Here is an 18,765-nt window from a genome sequence, read left to right on the forward strand (position 1 = left end):
CTACTGAAATCTTATTAAAGCTGTCTGTCCACCCACAGCAATGTGATTCATGCTGCCATTTAAACATGACTATTCACAATAATCGCATCATCACACATTGCTCTGTATTAAGTTCTTCTGCCAATAATCTCCTACTGCAATAGAATCCATTATTTGGGGATCTTCTAAGATCCTCCTACATCAAATATTCTGTGTAACCCTGTATGATTTAAGCAAGAGAATCTGTCATGTCTATGATACGGATTCAAACTCCAGACTGTCAGAACAACATAAACTGTTTATTGTTTTTGCCTTTGGGAAAACTTGCAAAGAGCATTTAAATTGGTTTGTTTGTCTTATTTCTTGTGTGTGCATGACATAGTGTGGGCGGCTGACCTCGTCACATGACTTGGGTGAAATTAAAAATTTGAATAAAAAAAAATGTGAACCTTCCTCTTCTCTTGACTGAGTGCTCTCTGACTGGCCGAGTTTCTGTGTACTGTTTCGATGTACAGTATATAAACACATCACACACATGTTTATAAAGCTGTCTACATTAACTAACATAAAAGTACCAAAAAGTACCATGGTATTACCATTGTTGGTTGTTGTACCATGGTAACACAATTATCATTATTATTATTTTATTTTTTTGGGAATTGTACCATTTTAATACTATGTTTTTGGACATACACTGAATATGGAAACAACATGGTATACTGTGCAGTACCTTGGAGTACCATGTAAATAAATACAATTGTATGTGAATACTGAAATCATTCAGTACCACTGTATACCATTCTTGCTAAAAAATACAGCTCAAACCAGCCTAAGGTTGTTTACTGGTTTTAGCTGTTTTATACTGGATTAGCTGGTCTTCTACCCTTACAAGCTGAACAACTACCCAAAATACATCTAAGACCAGCAAACCAGACCAGTACAAACCAGCCTGGTTTAGACCAACAGACCACCATATGCTAAAGTGGTTAACTTGTTTTATCTGGTTTAAACTGGTTTAGCTGGTCCTCTAGCCTTACGAGCTGAACAACTACCCAAAATACCTCTAAATCCAGCAAACCAGACCAGCCTGGGCTGCATTTCCCAGAAGCATCGCAAGCTTAAGTTGATCGTAGAGACCACTGGCACCAATGATTTCTACGATCTACTTAGGCTTGCTATTCTTTTGGGAAACGCATCCCTGACTAGTGAAAACCAGCTTGGTGGTGCCATTGTATTGAATGATTACCATACAGTATACAGTACTATTCATGTACTGTACCAAGGTATACGATATATGGTATATGATAAACCAGCTAAGACCAGCAGACTACTTAAAACTGCTTTGTTGTTGTTATTTTTTAAGCAGGGAGATATTTAGCAGTTGTATAATGATGGTGGATGATGAAAAAACAACAACATATTTTTAGATTTACTTGAGGATTTCATCAATCTGAGGTTTCATCAGATTTAGCTGACTTTTGGGAACAAATTTCAATACATTTGTCCCTGAATTATAGCTAGGTTACAAAAACACACACACCTACCCCTTAAAACTGTCTCAGACTAACACAATCTGTGTTCACATCTGTGCAGTGACTTTTCGACAGTGTTTCTGAGTGCAAATAACCATGTTGCCAAAATCTTTTTGGGGTGTTTCAGTCTGTGTTTCCATATGTGCTGTCAATAATCATGTCGACGCTCTGGGCCTAAAATTAGCTTGCTTTTTCAGTGCGTGATGGAAGGTGAGAGGTGCTGCTATAATCAGCGGTAAATCAGAGCAGTAACACACAACACCAATTCCTCCCACCTTCTTTCGCACACCAGGATCTCTCTAGCAGCTGTTGAGAGGTGTGTACAAGTCTTTTGTGGCATACAAAAATCAGTCTAATTCCTCAGGAAGCCATATTTCTGCGAATGGGTTAAACGCTGTTACGTTTATTGCTGCTTACTGTCATTCTGCAGTAGTTATGTACGATATGCAAACGGAAGATGCTGTAATTTGATTGATGTCTATCAAAACTAACATTGCATAAAATCATCTAGGCTAGTGACAGAGAAAAAAAAAATTACGCTGTAGAAACAATTATATTTTGTGACAAAACTCTTGTAATTTATCTTGACAAAGACATGCAGTAAGGGATAATAACAGTTAGAAGAGGGATCTTGTATCAGCTTGAAGTGGTTTATTGTGTGATAACAACCGGCTGACTGTACATTATCCTGCTTATTACACGGATACTTGCCAAATAAATGAATACATAATCAAAAAAATGAATAAAATGGATTTGCATTAAAATTATATAATGATGTGAGAAGAAATAAATCACTGAACAGCTGAAATCCACCTCTGGTTTGCGTCAGAGTTCTGTTGGTTTATTTTGTGATTAATTACTGTCTGACTGCTTGTTATGCATCTTTTTACAAGACTACTTGCCAAATAAATTAATGAAACATTGATTTGACTTGGAATTATTTTATTAGCTTACTTGTAGAGCAGCAGAAACGATGACTCGCAATACCCGGATGAGCGGTCTGATAACGTGGATGTTCGGTTGTTACTGAGCAATATCAGACCGCTAGATGGCGCCATTGACCAATCAAAAAATCGAGTATATCAGAGAGCCCAGTAATAATATGTAATAACGTTTATCACCAACATCATATTAATTTACTGTCTCTGTTTATGATTTGCTGAGCAATGACTAAGTGAGTGTCATTGATGCATATTCACGAATTACCAGTACTTGCATTTTAAGGAGAAATGTTAGTGTTTAAAGTGTGTTATTTCTGCGTGGCTAGCAACAACAAACAAAACTGTATGTATAAATTGTTGGTTTAATGAATGATTTAATAATACATTCATTCTGCTCATGTTTCATGAATGATTCTCAATTCCCATTGTACCAAATCAATATTTTCAAGGCCTGAAACTTATCCAATTGGATTGTTATTAGGGCTGGGTATCGCCAGCCACCTCACGATATGATACATATTGCGATACAGGTCATGATTCGATATATCGCGATACGTCATGATATCATGGTTCGATTTCACTTTTAATTTCAATTCATTTGGGAATACTTCAGTTATAATGTCCATTTTCCTTGCATACAGTATGAAATAAATTATATTTCAGCTAATGCTGTTATTTATTATACAGGGGACCTTCTAACTTGTTAAATTATGGACATATCAGTTTTAAAAAATGTATTTATTTTCATCATTTTTGTGACATTTTAGCTTTTTTTATTATTATTATTATTATTACATCAATAGATATGTAGAACAAGTGCTAAAATGGTACTGCATTTTTAAGACATGTGGCAGGGACTTTGACAGAAGTGTTTGTTTGGTCAAATGGCTTCTTTACAGCATTCATGCAATGTGTGATTAGAATTAAAAGTTTATTTTGCTGTTTTTGATCAATAGCTGACATTATTAAACCGCAAATGGTTTGCTTGGATCCAGTCTTTGGACTCACATTACACAGAAAGAGTCAAAACTTTTACACATAGCACTCAGTGAAAAAATCTCGGTGCTGAACTTCTATGCCACTACACCACTCAAATACTGGTGAGTGAAATCAAAAAACTACCAGCCAGTGGCTAATCACAGACATTTTTTTTTTTTTTTTTTTTTTTTTTAACAAATGGGAAGTATTTACGCACATCTGATTTTAAGAAAGAAAGAGCTATCTTGGCATTTTAAGAATCGATATTGGGATTGTACAAATTAAGATTATTTAGAAAATCTATATTTTTGCCTGACCCTAGATCCAAATGCGTGAGAGAGGTCCAGCATGTCCGTGAGAGAAACCGTGAATCCTGCAGGACCAGTTTGTCTCTTTCATGCCTAATAGAAGCGTCTCAGACTGCACTGAAAATATCATGATATATCACAATACATGGATCTAAGTATTGACACAATATCATGAGAAAAATTATTGCGATATATCGGTATTTGATTGTATCAACACAGCCCTAATTGTTATAAAGATTATTGCATAAGAGTATACAGTAAAGGCAGGTCTCAGACTTTAGAGCAATATGGAGTAAATTCAAGTAGTTATGGATCAAAGTTTGTTAGTGTGGATTTAGTGTGTTGTGAGCGAGAGAGAACCTGGCTAATACACAGAGGAGATAACATAGGCAACATCACCTTCCCAATGCGTGAAATCTAAATGAAGCCCAGTGATGATAGAACAAGACTTGAAGAGAGAAAGAAGAGGCATAGTGTGCCTGTGAATATCACGAACATTTTCTGGCAAAAAACATGTGTGCCTGAGTTTTTATGAACTCGTGAGAGAAGTAGCTTGTGTTTGTTTGAGAGTTGCAGTGTGGAAACTACTATAGTTGTTGCAGTATGTTCAAGTTCCAAGTTTTTATTAACATATTTCATTGCAGTAAACACTTTTTTTAATTTTTATCAAATTAATAATTATGGGTCTAAAAATCTGATTGGATGAGCCTCGTTTTCTTGTGCCAAGCAACATGGGAACTTGACGCAGAATGTGTGGTCAAAGGTGTGTGAAAATTGAGACTTACGAAAATGCTCTTTGATAACGATGACGTTAGGAAACTGAAAACGGATGTTTCAAACTTAAAGGGATTAGTGTGGACATGTCTTTCATCACAATGTGTTTTATACAGTGGTAATTTCTTATACTAATCACAATGTTATCACCAATAATGTAGCACATTAGCTAATACTCTAAAAAATCATTCTTTTCATATTTTTTTCCGAGTTCCTCACAAGGTGTAGTCCAATAAAAAAAAATTCTAAGTTTGCTAGTTTTCGCTGGTTTGCCAGCTGGGTCATTCTGGTCTTTTGGCTAGTTTTAGAAGAGATTTAGGAACTTTTCAACTGGTCAGGCTGGGAGACCAGCTTAAACCAGCTTAGACTAGCAAACCTGTTTAGGATGATTTTTCAGTGGGGAATCTTAGGCCACATCCACACAAATCCGTTTTTGCTTCAAAACGCATACATTTTGCTATGTTTATGCCTCTCAGCCACACTAAAATGATCTTTTCATCCACTGAAAACTGAGCATTTTCGAAAATGCTCTCCATTGCTGCGTACTTTGGAAAACGGTGACTTCAAGAAACTGAAAATAGTTTTTTTCAAACATTTTAATTAGAAAATTCATTGATTTAGCTACAACTACGCCTCTCGTTCACACTGTAAGTCTGGCTGCACACTAGAGTTTATGTTGCGTCAGAGAACGCTGTGAATGCATTAATTTCAGTGGGGATGGTGCGTTGGAAGGAATGAGAGGGAAAATGCATTGGTTTGTGATAGTGACGCTCCGTCATGCGACCCAAAGTTGGGTGGTTCATCTCCATGTAAAATAAAATAATTTAACACACACCTAGCCATGTATTATCCTTACATTCATTATTTCATAGTTTTTCCAGGTTCCTCGCAAGGTTCCAGTTCTAAAGCCTCTATGACATTATCGTCCCCCATGTTACATGGCTCTACAGCTGGATGCTGGCCTCCATTCAGTAGGTGGAAGCGAATGTTCCGTGGCCCTATTCATCTCCCGTGGCTCCTCGCTAATTAAGCTGTCAGGCAGAAGTTTAAGGCCGGGGGAGAGGGATGCTGGATCTCTGCCGTTTCATCCAGTCTGTAATTTAAACATGCTCCAAAAGTGCTACAGCACCCAGCCAAACCACCCGAAGAGGAGAACTAACCTCTCGCTTTATATATCGTTGATATGAGTGGCCTGTCTAATATAGAAGTGCTACGAGACACGTTACGTAAGGAACTTATAACATGTGTATGGTACACATATTACATGTTGCTTGTTGCATAAGCACATGCATACATGCATGCAAAATGTTATACAAAACAGTTGGGTCCAAAAGTCTGACATCACACTGAAAATATACATTATATTTTCATATTTGTATAATTTGGAACAAAGAAACCTAAAATGAAGTGAACTATTTAAAATGCTGCACTATTTCTATGTCATTATTCAAATGTAAGGCAATTTGTGACATTTAGCACTTTTGTTATATTGATAATATAATTTCAAATGAAACAAATGTATTCAATAAAAATAAAAATATGAGCATTTTCACTTATGGTCTCTTTTGGACCTCACTTCACATAATGCATAAACATACACTGTGTACAACATGTTATGCAACATATCAAAGTTGTAATGTATTCTTTTCGTGATAAGGCTTTTCTGCATTTTATTAAAGACTAATGCAAAATTTAGATAATTCAGTAGGGCATTCTGGGACTAAATGAAACCACTTTCATCAGAAATGATTTTATTTCTTGTTTATTTCAAAAGTGGTTTTATTTCTAGCGGAGAGCACAGACTGTTCTTTTCATTTCATAGAATATTCTTTAGCACCAGATTTCCATAATGTTAAATAAATTACATTTGCATGAAAAGCATGCAAATGTGCAGCTGCGGAACTCCAGAAGATTACATTTCTTAAAAACAAACTAAATATACATTTGGTATATCATTATTCAATTCACAATATACAGCGTTCTCCCCTGATGAAATTTCTGCATTAAACTGTTCCTGTGCAGCTGGAATAAAGGAATAGTTCATACAAAAATGAAAATTCTGTCATTAATTATTCACCCACATGTTGTTCCAAACCCGAATGCTGATTACCCCTGGCCACTAAATACTACTGAACTTATTTGGAAATGAGCAGGGTAAACATTCTTCAAATCATTTCCTTTTGCATTTCGTGGAAGAAAGAAAGCCATACAGGTTTGGAACCAGATGGGGGTAAGCAAATAATGACAGTGTTTTCATTTTTGGGTGAACTAACCAATTAAATCCGGTCATTTTATCACACAGACATTTCACAAGACATTTTGTGTTGGTTCAAGATTGAAACAGGTACAAGTGTACACAGTCAAAGGCTGTTGAGTTGGTAACAGTAGGTGTCCAAGTTCCCTCACATAAAAGGTGGTCAGTGGCCCCTCCACAGAAAACCCTGGACTGCAGTATCTGAGTATTTTTGTCCATCATGGGGCTGTCTGGAGAACCACATAGCCGACTGTTGGCTGTGAGTTTCTTCTGTCTGCTGTAATAACCTTTTTCTCTGTGCACTACAGGTGTTTGACATTTCAGCAGAAACAACACCAGACCCAAACGCATCCAATGAACTCCACACGGCATCTGACAAGAAAATCTTATTTTTATCCATTAAGATGGTGGGAAACATTTTGAGAAAGCCGTGGGGACAACTTCTGAGAGTTCGTGAACATGAAACTGCATGTCTTGCACCTGATGATAGAAGAGAATAGAACAAATTGTCACACTCTTAGGCATAAAATGGCAACTTGGATGTGAAGTATACACATTAAAACAAAGTTAGTAATTTTAACTGAAAAATGAAAAAACTTTTTTGATATATATATATATATATAGTGGTGAACATTCAGACCAGATGACATTCCAGGAGCCAGTTTATGGCAGAGCCCCTCACTAACTGTCAAGGCAAAGAAGAGTGGCTCCATTTTGATTGGCTGCGCAGACATCAGATAAGCTGCTCGGTCAACTACCAGATACTTCAGAAAGTAAGGCCCAGGACCTTCCAACATGTTGGAAAAGACTTCTCATTGGTCCATGAGTGGTTTCTTAGCAACTTCTCCAACCCCCCATCCTAAGGTTTGCCCTAAGGCCAGAGGTGAGAAGGACCATATCAATTCTTCAAGACCTCTCGAAGCAGCATTAACTTACCATGTGGCAAAAGCTGAAACATAGAAGCCACAAAGACCAATCTTTACACACAAACTTTTACTCCTAATATGGACACCAACTGCAACACATCCACTCTATGTTTATTCATAGAACTTTTTTTGTAAATTGCAGTCGTTTAATTAGCATAATAGTTCACACAAACTGAACTATGGTGGTATAAATGAATGCATGCATAATATGTAATCTTTCAATATCATGTTTGGTCTCTGTATCTTCAGAAAAAATGCCAAGAGTATTTTTGAAGAGGTTTGGAATGGAACCAATACATAGATAAAACTTTAAAGACACTGTTCTAACTATGTCCTTTAAAATGTGCAAATGTTCAACACAGAGGAGGAAGGATGAGCCACACTGTGTGGGCCCCCTCCGATGTCAGCAGCCAAACAAAGCCCTGAAACAGGAAGGCGCCAAACTGAAATCTCCTCCTCATCAGGAAGGTATAAAGCATCCTTACAACAGCCACAACTTTGTCCCCGTCCAGAGGGTCGTTAACAGGAAACACTTCTATAACACTTCTCCATTCTGAGTTCCTGGCTGTTCGAGTTCGTGAGCAATAACAGAATAATAATCAACATTCTGAATCTCTGGCCTGAGTGGTAGGAGGTGTAACAGAATACAAACCATCCATCATGCTAAGTCTCCGCTTCACAGAGAGCGAGGATAACAGATCACCCAATATCCTCAGTGTCCATTCGAGAGACAGTCGAAGATCGACCAAGTACCAAGTCTCACTACAATAGACTATTGCTCTGGCGAGCAAACCTTCTCTTCGTGCATCTGCGTGTTCCAGATGATGAATCTTGCACCGATATAAGGGCTGTATTTCTGCGTGTTCCAGATTGCAAGAACCCTCTCAGTGCCTCCAGGAGATCAGCATTCCTCAACTCCTTCGTGTCCAAGGCTGTTGAAATGGAATCCAGCTCCTTCCCCACTGTAATGTGGCCCTCAGCCCCAGTGGGAGATTTTGCCGTCACCGAACTCATCGATTGATCAAGGAGAACATAAATATCACTACTAAACCTCTGTCCAGAGACCTTGGCATTAGTGTATACTATCAGTTTATGATTTTCTAATGTTCTTTAGAGAACATAACCTGGGTATCAAATGTCTTGCGAATAATCTTTGAGTTGTTTGTTTAAATATAAATAAGGTTTTCACATTATTAATTAACAGAGATACAGCAACTTATCTTCCATAAGATAATAGTCAAACTTTGCCATTGCTACATCCAATTCAACCACAATTCTTCCCATCCTATGCACTTTATTTACCTATTCATTTATTTGATCTTTTAGCATATTAATACAATTATGTAGTTTTTGTTAGTTGTTCTTGTTTATCTTTTTTAAATAAAACTCATTTTATTACAACTGTGTGTTCCTTGTGTTAATGATACAGAAGTGCTCTAAAGAGTTAGGGAATCTCACAAATCCTTCAGATTATTCAGATGATCAAACTCCCACCACTTTATATCATTTTTATTTATTGAATAGTCCATTTGGATCGTTCTTATTCTGTTAAGATGAAACTCCTTAGCTGGTGCCCCGAGGATGGAGGGAAGGGCTGTCTGATATTAATAATCACAAACACATACACCTTAAGTTAAGTGTGATCAAAAATCACAACATACTTTGGTGTCTTGTGTGAGGCCCAGTTTATTTCAGTTGGTGCCAGGGTGATTCTCACTACAATATATATATATACACTGATCAGCCACAACATTAAAAATACCTGCCTAATATTGTGTAGGTTAAGATGACCAGATTTCTGAAATGAAAAATGTGGACATTTCAAGTTCAGTGGTCAATAGGTCAATGAAATTTCATGTTACTTATTAAAAAAGGGGACAAATTGTATTTTATGATTTTGGTTTAACTTAAAAAAGTAAGTAACTTGGTTGCCTTAAAATGTTCATTTAAAATAAAATTTGATAATAAAATAAAAAATTGGAATAAAAAGGTATAGTAAATAACAATTAGTGGATTTATTATTATTATTATTATATATATATATATATTTTTTACATTATATCAGTGCATTGCCATTGTGCCATTAGTTTGCTCAATAAAAACACTAATTCTTATGTTATCTGAACACATTAGTGAATCTAAGTTGATTCGGCAAAAAAATATAAAGTGATGTACTGACTAACTGTACATTTCTTTGCAGATATTTTATTAAACATTTTATATATATATTTTTTTTCCTTGTTATTAATGTCATATTCTTTTTTGAAATTTATTTTGGGTATATGTTAAAACAACAAATGAGCCAATATGCGAGAAGGTGCTTCCTTTAGTGTGTGAATATTTTACTGATCACACTGAGAAATTATCATACTGATTGGTTTTACAGTCCAATACAAAGATAAAATTGTTGATTTCATTTGTTCATTTGCGGGGATTAATTTGACTACTTTTAACCAGCATGTTATAGTTTGTGCGGTCTGTGAGGGAATTCCAGCATTATAAAGGCCAAACGTTCAATACAATCCCACGCCGAATTCAGAACCTGTTATAAAATACATAACTATATAACTTTATAACATTAATAGCTAGTATGTGCCTTACCTTGAAGCTTATAACAATGATGATAATTCTCTTCAATTGCCTGGTCCAGTTCTTAATGTCAAAACTGGCCCAGGCAAGTAATCAGTGAAGGAAGATGAATGAATTGAAGCTGTTTTAGCGAGCAGCCCCATCTGATGGTCAAAATAAACAGCACATGTAAAAGTAATAATATTATTACTATTTTTAATTTGATTGTTTTTATTGTTAAAAGTCACGACATAAATATTGTGATTTATTTTTTGTTCTTTTTCTCAGTATTAGTAGCCTGTTTTATTTATTCAAACAATTATGAACATTTTGTTTATATACAAATACACAAAACTACACATCTTTGCCTGTTGAAAATTAAAAAACGTACAAAAAACAAACAAAAACACTTTAATGAAAAATCTGGATCTCCATGCGAGTCAACTGTTCCTGCTTATCTCCAAATGAGATCTCCTCCCTGCACTTTTCCTAATTGCAGATTGAATTATTAGACCTATTAGCATTAATATGTTATTGTTCTTACTTAGATTTTATGGGAGTCAAACTGTATCTGTATTAATTGACATCTGCTCCCCATTCAATGAGAGAAGTGACAGCGACAGGCTAAAGCAATACCTCTGATGCTGGGGCTATACTCTGTTGAGACATTGATCAAGATGTGCAATATCCTGGTTCTTGATGATGTTCATTATAGAAAATGATGACTCACAGATGTAGGTGCAGCTGGTACCCCCGAAAATTATATAATTGAACCCTTTGTACTGCAAACATAAAAAAGTCTTCTTATGGTGTTTTGTTAGGGTGACCAGACGTCCCCATTTTCCGGGGACAGTCCTGGTTTTTGGTGGTCTGTCCCCGACTGGAACTGTCCCCGGAAATGTCCCTGTTTTTCCCGAGCATTCAAAATATGGCAAGAAACTTAGCCCGAGCAGCAAAGCCTACCGTGTGATGTTTATTTTGACCATCAGAGGGGGCTGCTCGCTAAAGCAGTTTCAATTCATTCGTCTTCCTTCACTGATTACATGGTCGGCCAGTTTTGCCATTAAGAACTGGACCAGGAATTGAAGAGAATTATCATCATTGTTATAAAATTCAAGGTAGGGTACATATTAGCTATTTATGTTATAAAGTTATATTGTTATGTATTTTATAACAGGTTCTGATTCGGCACGGGATTGTATTGAAAGTTTGGCCTTCATAATGCAGGAATTCCCACACAGACTGCACAAACTACAACATGCTGGTTTTCAAAGAATTTCAAAGAATATGACATTAATAACATGATATGTATAATAAAATATCCACAAAGAAATGTACAGTTAGTCAGTACATCATAGCATAGGGTACATAGTGCCTTGCAGGGAAACAAGTGGCACCATAATTCATAAGAATAAATCAAAATAAAAGGTGGTAATTAAGAAAAACAGGTCCATATGAGACATACAAACAGTTAGGTAAAATAGTATTATAATTATTATAATTATTAGACCACTAAAATGATCAACTTTACCTCCGTGTTTGAATTTCATTAAGACAAAGGCTACAGTATTCAGTAGAGCATGATACACCACACCGTAAAAATGATTTCCATGATTTGTTAACTTTATATTTTTTTGCCAAATCAACTTAAATTCACTAATGTGTTCAGATAACATAAGAACGAGTGTTTTTATTATGGCGTAATGGCAATTCACTGATATAATCTAAAATAATAATAATAATAATAATAATTCCACTAACTGTTATTTACTATACCTTTTTATTCAAATTATTATTTATTTTATTTTATTATCAAATTTTATTTTAAATGAACTCAAAATTTTAAGGCAACTAGGTTGCTTACTTTTTTAAGTTAAACCAAAATCATTTCTTACAATGCATAGTTCAGCATATTACCACATTCACCATGGTCAAAATACATAAAATCTGATTCGTCCCCTTTTTAATAAGTACGTGAAATTTCAATGACCTACTGACCACTGAACTTGAAATATCCCTGTTTTTCATTTCAGAAATCCGGTCACCTTATGTTTTGTCTTAATATACATTATTCAGTATATCACTGTGCCTGTTATATTGTCATGGCATTAAAAATAGCAACGAGGTTCGGCAATTCATTTGCAATAAGCTCGTAGTAACATATCCCATTAAAAAAGACTCTTAAATGCAATATTTTACTGTACACAAACAAATGGCAGAACCACACTGCTATTTTAATTGCAAGCATAACATAATAAAGTACTGAAATAATTTAGATAAAGAAAAGGCCGTGAGCCAGTGTTTTATTATATATTATTTGTAATATTATGCATCATATTTTATACTGTACTAGGGTTGCGCCGATACCAAAATTCTGGCTTCGGTACGATACCAGTCCTGGTACCTCGGTATCAATACTAATTCGATACTTAGGCAACAAATAAAAAAACTTTTTGATGAAATTACACAGTCTAAAAGAACTGCATAAAGTATTATAGATACAAATTATGCCTTTTCTGTTTTCATTTTTCTGGATTCCATGTTAAATTTTTTATTTAAATGTTATGATCAAATTGTGTTTAATCAAATACATATTGTATAGCTTTAATCAAATGAAAATATAATACTTTTCAACAATGCTGCCATGGCTGAATCACAACATGCTGATATTCAGTACACTTGCTTATGTGATGTTGCTTACAGATAATAATACTAATAATATAACCATTTAATATTATATTATTGTTACTACGAGTATTATTGCGACTGCTTTGAATATTGCACTTTTATACAGTAGTAATATTTTTCTGTTGTAATGACTTCAATTTCACATATCCAGTTAAATAAAGCTCTCATTTCAGAGGGACATTTATTTTGAAAGATCTTTGAAGTTCTTCCTTTTTATATCAAGCTTCCAACGACTTGTGTGTTGAAATCTCTGAGCTGCAATGGAGAAAGAGTTCATTTGAGAGTTCACACCTGTTTATACACTCAACACATTGATCTGTGGCAATGCATATGGATACTATTGGACACACTGCATTAAAATCAAGCATTAGTAGTGTATGTTGCGTTTGTGTGTGTGTGTGTGTGTGTGTGTTCGTGTGCGTGCCTGTGTGTGTGTGAAGGAGATGACAGGGCAGAGAGGCGCCTCTTATACATACTCTGGCGCACAGCGCACGTTACTGTATATTATTTCATTAAATGACATCCTTCTGCTGTTTAATGATCACACTTGGCCACATAGAGGCTTTTTTATTATTATAAAAAATAAAATTTTATTTTATTATTCTTTGATTTAATCTCAAAACTCTCACATTACATTACATTTTGCTAATGGCAGCATACTTTAATATGGTACCGAAATTAACAAGATGATTTCGTACTGTTTAACATTTTTGGTATCGTGATATTTCATTAGTACCGGTATACCTATACTGTACTATACAAAATTCTTAATGAACACTATTGTGCATGTGTATTTGTATCACAATACCTTGTTTTATATTATCCAGGCATTAATCCAAACATTATAAAAAGAGTAGTTGTGTTCAGGAGTCCGTTTGAAATTTACTCGTAGCAAAATACATGTGCAAATATAAATAGGATGTATGTATTTATGCAACAGCGCTCTTTACTTATCTCACTCACATAAAAAAAAAGCAGATACTCCTCAGAATGCATCAACACCATGGAAAGAACATAATGAAACAGTTATGCCGAATTAGGTAAATAAATGCTTTAACAGCGTTCAATATATTAATCTCTAGCGTTGACAGCTGGGCAGGGTAGGAGACTGGTATAAATGTTTGTAATACAGGAACAGCACCGCCTACTGTACGGGGGGAAATTGTTTTTCATTTTTATTTATTATTACAGACTCTGTGTTTATAGACCTTTCGTCAGAAGTTCGTCTCGCAAAATCGTCACGAATTTGGTGTGAACAGGACTTTAGTGTGGGCCAAACATTTGTCTCTCTGGCCTATTGAGAAACCCTGCCGTAGACTTTGTCAGTTAGAACCAGTCTGGCCATTCTCTGTTGACTTCTCTCATCAACAAGGCATTTCCATCTGAAGAACTGCCCCTCCTGGATGTTTTTTGTTTTTGGCACCATTCTGAAAAAATTCTAGAAACTGTTGTGCGTGAAAATCCCAGGAGATCAGCAGTTACAGAAATACTCAAACCAGCCCATCAAACCAGCCCGTCTCGCAGGGGAATATCCAACAATAGACACGACAAACAGAACAGGAACTAAAACAGAACAGAAAACACAACAGAGGGAGGAAAGGGAGGCAAGCCAGGGAGGAAATTTAAGGAAAGGGGCAGGGTCCGGCAGACCGGGAGGAGGCCTCAGGGCGAGGTGGGGTCCGGTGGCCTGGGAGGAGGCCTCAGGGTAGTGGCAGGGTCAGGCAGCCTGGGAAGAGGCCTCAGGGCAGAGGTGGGGTCAGGCAGCCTGGGAGGAGGCCTCAGGGCAGAGGTGGAGTCAGGCAGCCTGGGAGGAGGCCTCAGGGCAGAGGAGAGGTCCGGTGGTCTGGGAGGAGGTTTTAGTGAGGGAACGGAGAAGGAGAGGAGGGTAGCAAGGATAGGAAGGGCAGTAGACTGGGTGGCAGCCGCTAGACAGGGGTCAGAGGACTGGGCAGCGGCTACTGGACAGGGGTCAGCTGACTGGGCGTAGATGGCCGCTGGACAGGGGTCTGACTGGGCATAGGTGGCCGCTGGACAGGGGTCTGACTGGGTGTAGGTGGCCACTGGACTGGGGTTTGAATGGAAGTGGGCGGCAATTGGACAGTGGCCAGACTGGACTTGGGCGGCCATTGGGCAGTGGTCAGACTGGACTTGTGCGACCATTGGGTAGTGGTCAGACTGGACTTGGGTGGTCAGTGGGCAGTGGTCAGACTGGGATTGGGTAGCCGCTGGACATTTGTTATACTGGACTTTGTTGGCTAATGGGCAGTGGTCAGACTGGGATTGCGTGGCCGCTGGACATTGGTCAGACTGGACTTGGGTGACCATAGGGCAGTGGTCAGACTGGACTTGTGCGACCATTGGGTAGTGGTCAGACTGGACTTGGGCGGTCAGTGGGCAGTGGTCAGACTGGGATTGGGTAGCCACTGGACATTTGTTAGACTGGACTTGGTCAGCTAATGGGCAGTGGTCAGACTGGGATTGTGTGGCTGCTGGACATTGGTTAGACTGGACTTGGGTGACCATAGGGCAGTGGTCGGCCACGGTGGTGGGCGCTGAGTAGGGATTAGATTTAGCGGCGACATGCCAACCGACAGTAAGATGAGAATTAATGGCAATGGCAATAAAGCAACGGCATGCATTCTCACACCAGACAAAGCCTGAGCGTATATCCCGAGGCAAACACCACGCGATGCATGCAACAGGCGACAAGACGAGACAGGACAACTGTGCTAGAGTTCGGCCACAAATAAACCTGACACCTTAGACTGAAGCTCCACACAACACGAAGACCGATCGCGACCCGGGCGTGCAGCGAAATGCGAAGCGCGTCCATGGTTGCGAGAGACAGACATAAACAACTGACGTGAATGCATGCCGACAAGATGACATAAGCGCAATGCACTCACACCAATAACAGACAGAACATGGAGCATGAGTGTCCGGATCCCAACACAGACCGAAACTGAACCAGACAGGGAAGTCTGGATCCAGACACCATGCTCCGGACATGAAACAAGACTGACCTAAAAGCGCACAGCAGGAAGGCTGGGGGAGAGGGAAAGCGGTAAGATTTTAAGGTAAGGGTGAATATTATGACTAAGATAGCGATAAGAGGGGGGCCGACACGACAGGAAAGGAGAGAGAGAGAGAGAGCTAGCACACTCACGCCCAGACTGTGCTCCTTTGAGTTAAAGATTTGTGTGAAAGCAATAAAAATTACCTTGTTTGAGTTGAAACATTGCCCGTCTCCCGCTTCCTCCTTTGGGGTAGACAAGAACCTTGTCACAATATATATTAGAAATATAAATGGAGAAACAGCTCATATAATATTTAGTTTGACATCCTGAGACTATCAACATTTTCTGAAGGTTAAGAGCAAGAACTACCTTTCACCACACATTTGTTGGGGGAAAAAAGGACTTTCTTTTTTAAGAGTTTCAGGCTCTATATTTTCTACCCAATTTCAAGATTCCCTTGAAGCGTATCTTAAAGTTGTAAGTACACTCAAAAGTGACAACTCTCTCATTATTTACTCACCCTCATCCCAGATGTGAATAACTTTCTTTCTTCTGCAGAAAACAAATTAAGATTTTTAGAATAATATTTCAGCTCTGTAGGTCCATACAATGCAAGTGAATGGTCGCCAAAACTTTGAATCTTCAAAAAGCATATAAAGACAGCATAAATGTAATCCATAAGACTCCAGTAGACTCCAGTTAAATCCTCAGAATTTTCAGAAGCGTTATAATGGGTGTGGGTGAGAAACCGATCAATGTTTAAGTCATTTTTTAAAATATTATAAATCTCCACTTTCACTTTCACTTCCACATTCGTCTTTTGTTTTTTGGTGATTCACATTCTTTGTGCATATCAGAACCTACTGGTCAGGGCTGGTCAAAGGTGGAGATATATATTAAAAAGGACTTAAATATTGATCTGTTTCTCACCCACACCTATCATGTCACTTCAGAAGAAATGGATTTAACCACTGGAATTACTCCACTTATGGATTAGTTTTATGCTGCCTTTATATGCTTTTTGAAGATTCAAAGTTTTGGTCACCATTCAGTTGTATTGTGAGGCAGGGGCGGACTCAGACTAGAAAGTGGCACTGGACTTTCTGGCCTAGAGCGGCCCACTAAACCCGGCCCGCAACACATCACACCACTGATTTCATTTTCCAGCTCATTTTAAAATTTTTGTGTTGAAAAAAAGACATTTCTATTGACTGCTAGTCATGACAACTGGCCCCACCAGTGTTAGGTTAAAATGTACATGAACGTACAAGGGAAAGTGTGTATTTTAGGTGCTGTGGCATTTCTTCAAAGTTTTTAAAGATCTTAATCACCTTTCAACTTTTTTCTAGAAGTGCAAATAAACTATTGTCTTAGTTAATATGAGGTTGTGGAAACAACAACAACAACAATAATAATATATGTATTTATAGCTATACAGATCATAAAATGTGGTTTAAAATAGTTAGATGAAGAAAGTGTCACACAGCAGGACACTGATGACATTGCTTAAAATGTCATGTCAATTACACACATAACTGTGTGTAAATGTTTATTTAAAACAATAAAATAAATTAAAACATAGTTGGCCAGAATATGTACATATATGAATATAAACAGTATTAATATATGTAAAAAAATTAATAAATAAACATACCTCTTGAAATGTAGATCTTTGCAGATATTTTGCAGATTAATTGCTCATATTTTTCCTCCATGTGAGTTGGTTACATCTTTATATCTGCAGGTTTTTTATTTCCTTCCCAAGATTATTCTTGAGAAAAAGTGAAAAGCCCTATGCTTTGACAAGCACTGTTTCTGCTATCCTTTAAACAAAGTAAGCCTCGAAGACTCAAATAGCCACAAAGTAATATTGTTCATGGCTTATTCTCTGCATGTTTATAGGGGTGAGCATTGTTCAGCAAGCCGCGCTTCAGCTCCCAGAAATTCTTTGCGGTATGAATAAATTATGCAAATGTCTATGTACTGCTCATAGCTTTACAGTTTGCAGATTTTACATACGCTGCTGTTATTGTATTTGTTGTAAATTGCAGTTATTTGTCATTTAGAGTTTATTCAGAGCTCGTCTTATACTTAATATGTTGTTTTTGGTCGTCACCATTATTGTGATTTTGTATGTCAAATAATCAGGTCCACATGAGGTATGAAGTTGATGTGTATATAGGGGTATGTGCTCTGATGTGTAAGTGATTTAAAAATAAAAGCCATTGTATTGACTTGTCTTGCAGAGTTTATTAAGTTTTCGCTTTGTTATGAGTTCCCCGCGGGTGTGTTGGAGCCCAGGGCGGCTGCCTATATCGCCTGTAAGACGGGCCGGTACTTGCGTTGCAGCGGGCCGGCCCAAATTACCTAGTGGCCCACCGGGAAATCACCTGGTGCTCCCTATGGCCGCCCATGTTGTGAGGACCTACAGTGCTGAAATATTCTTCTAAAAATCTTAATTTGTGTTCTGGAGAAGAAAGAAAGTCATACACATCTGGGATGGCATGAGTGTGAGTAAATGATGAGAGAATTTTCCTTTTGGGTGAACTATCCCTTTAAAGATGGAAACTTTCCATTCTTGTTCATTCATATTTGGAAATCAGCAAAACACATAAATATTCAGTTTATTTGTCTCATGCTGAACTGCGATGACTGTGAAATGAAGCTGTTATGACTAGTTCCTCACTAGTTTCTTTGTGGGGCTGAAATGGACAGATGGATTTGGTTGCCTTGTCGGTCTGGAGGTTTCAGGCAGATTGTTACAATTCTTCATCAGATTTGAGAGGCTGAGCGGGGCTGA

The sequence above is a fragment of the Myxocyprinus asiaticus genome, chromosome 30 (genome assembly GCF_019703515.2).
Source record: "Myxocyprinus asiaticus isolate MX2 ecotype Aquarium Trade chromosome 30, UBuf_Myxa_2, whole genome shotgun sequence".
In the NCBI taxonomy this organism is placed as follows: domain Eukaryota; kingdom Metazoa; phylum Chordata; class Actinopteri; order Cypriniformes; family Catostomidae; genus Myxocyprinus; species Myxocyprinus asiaticus.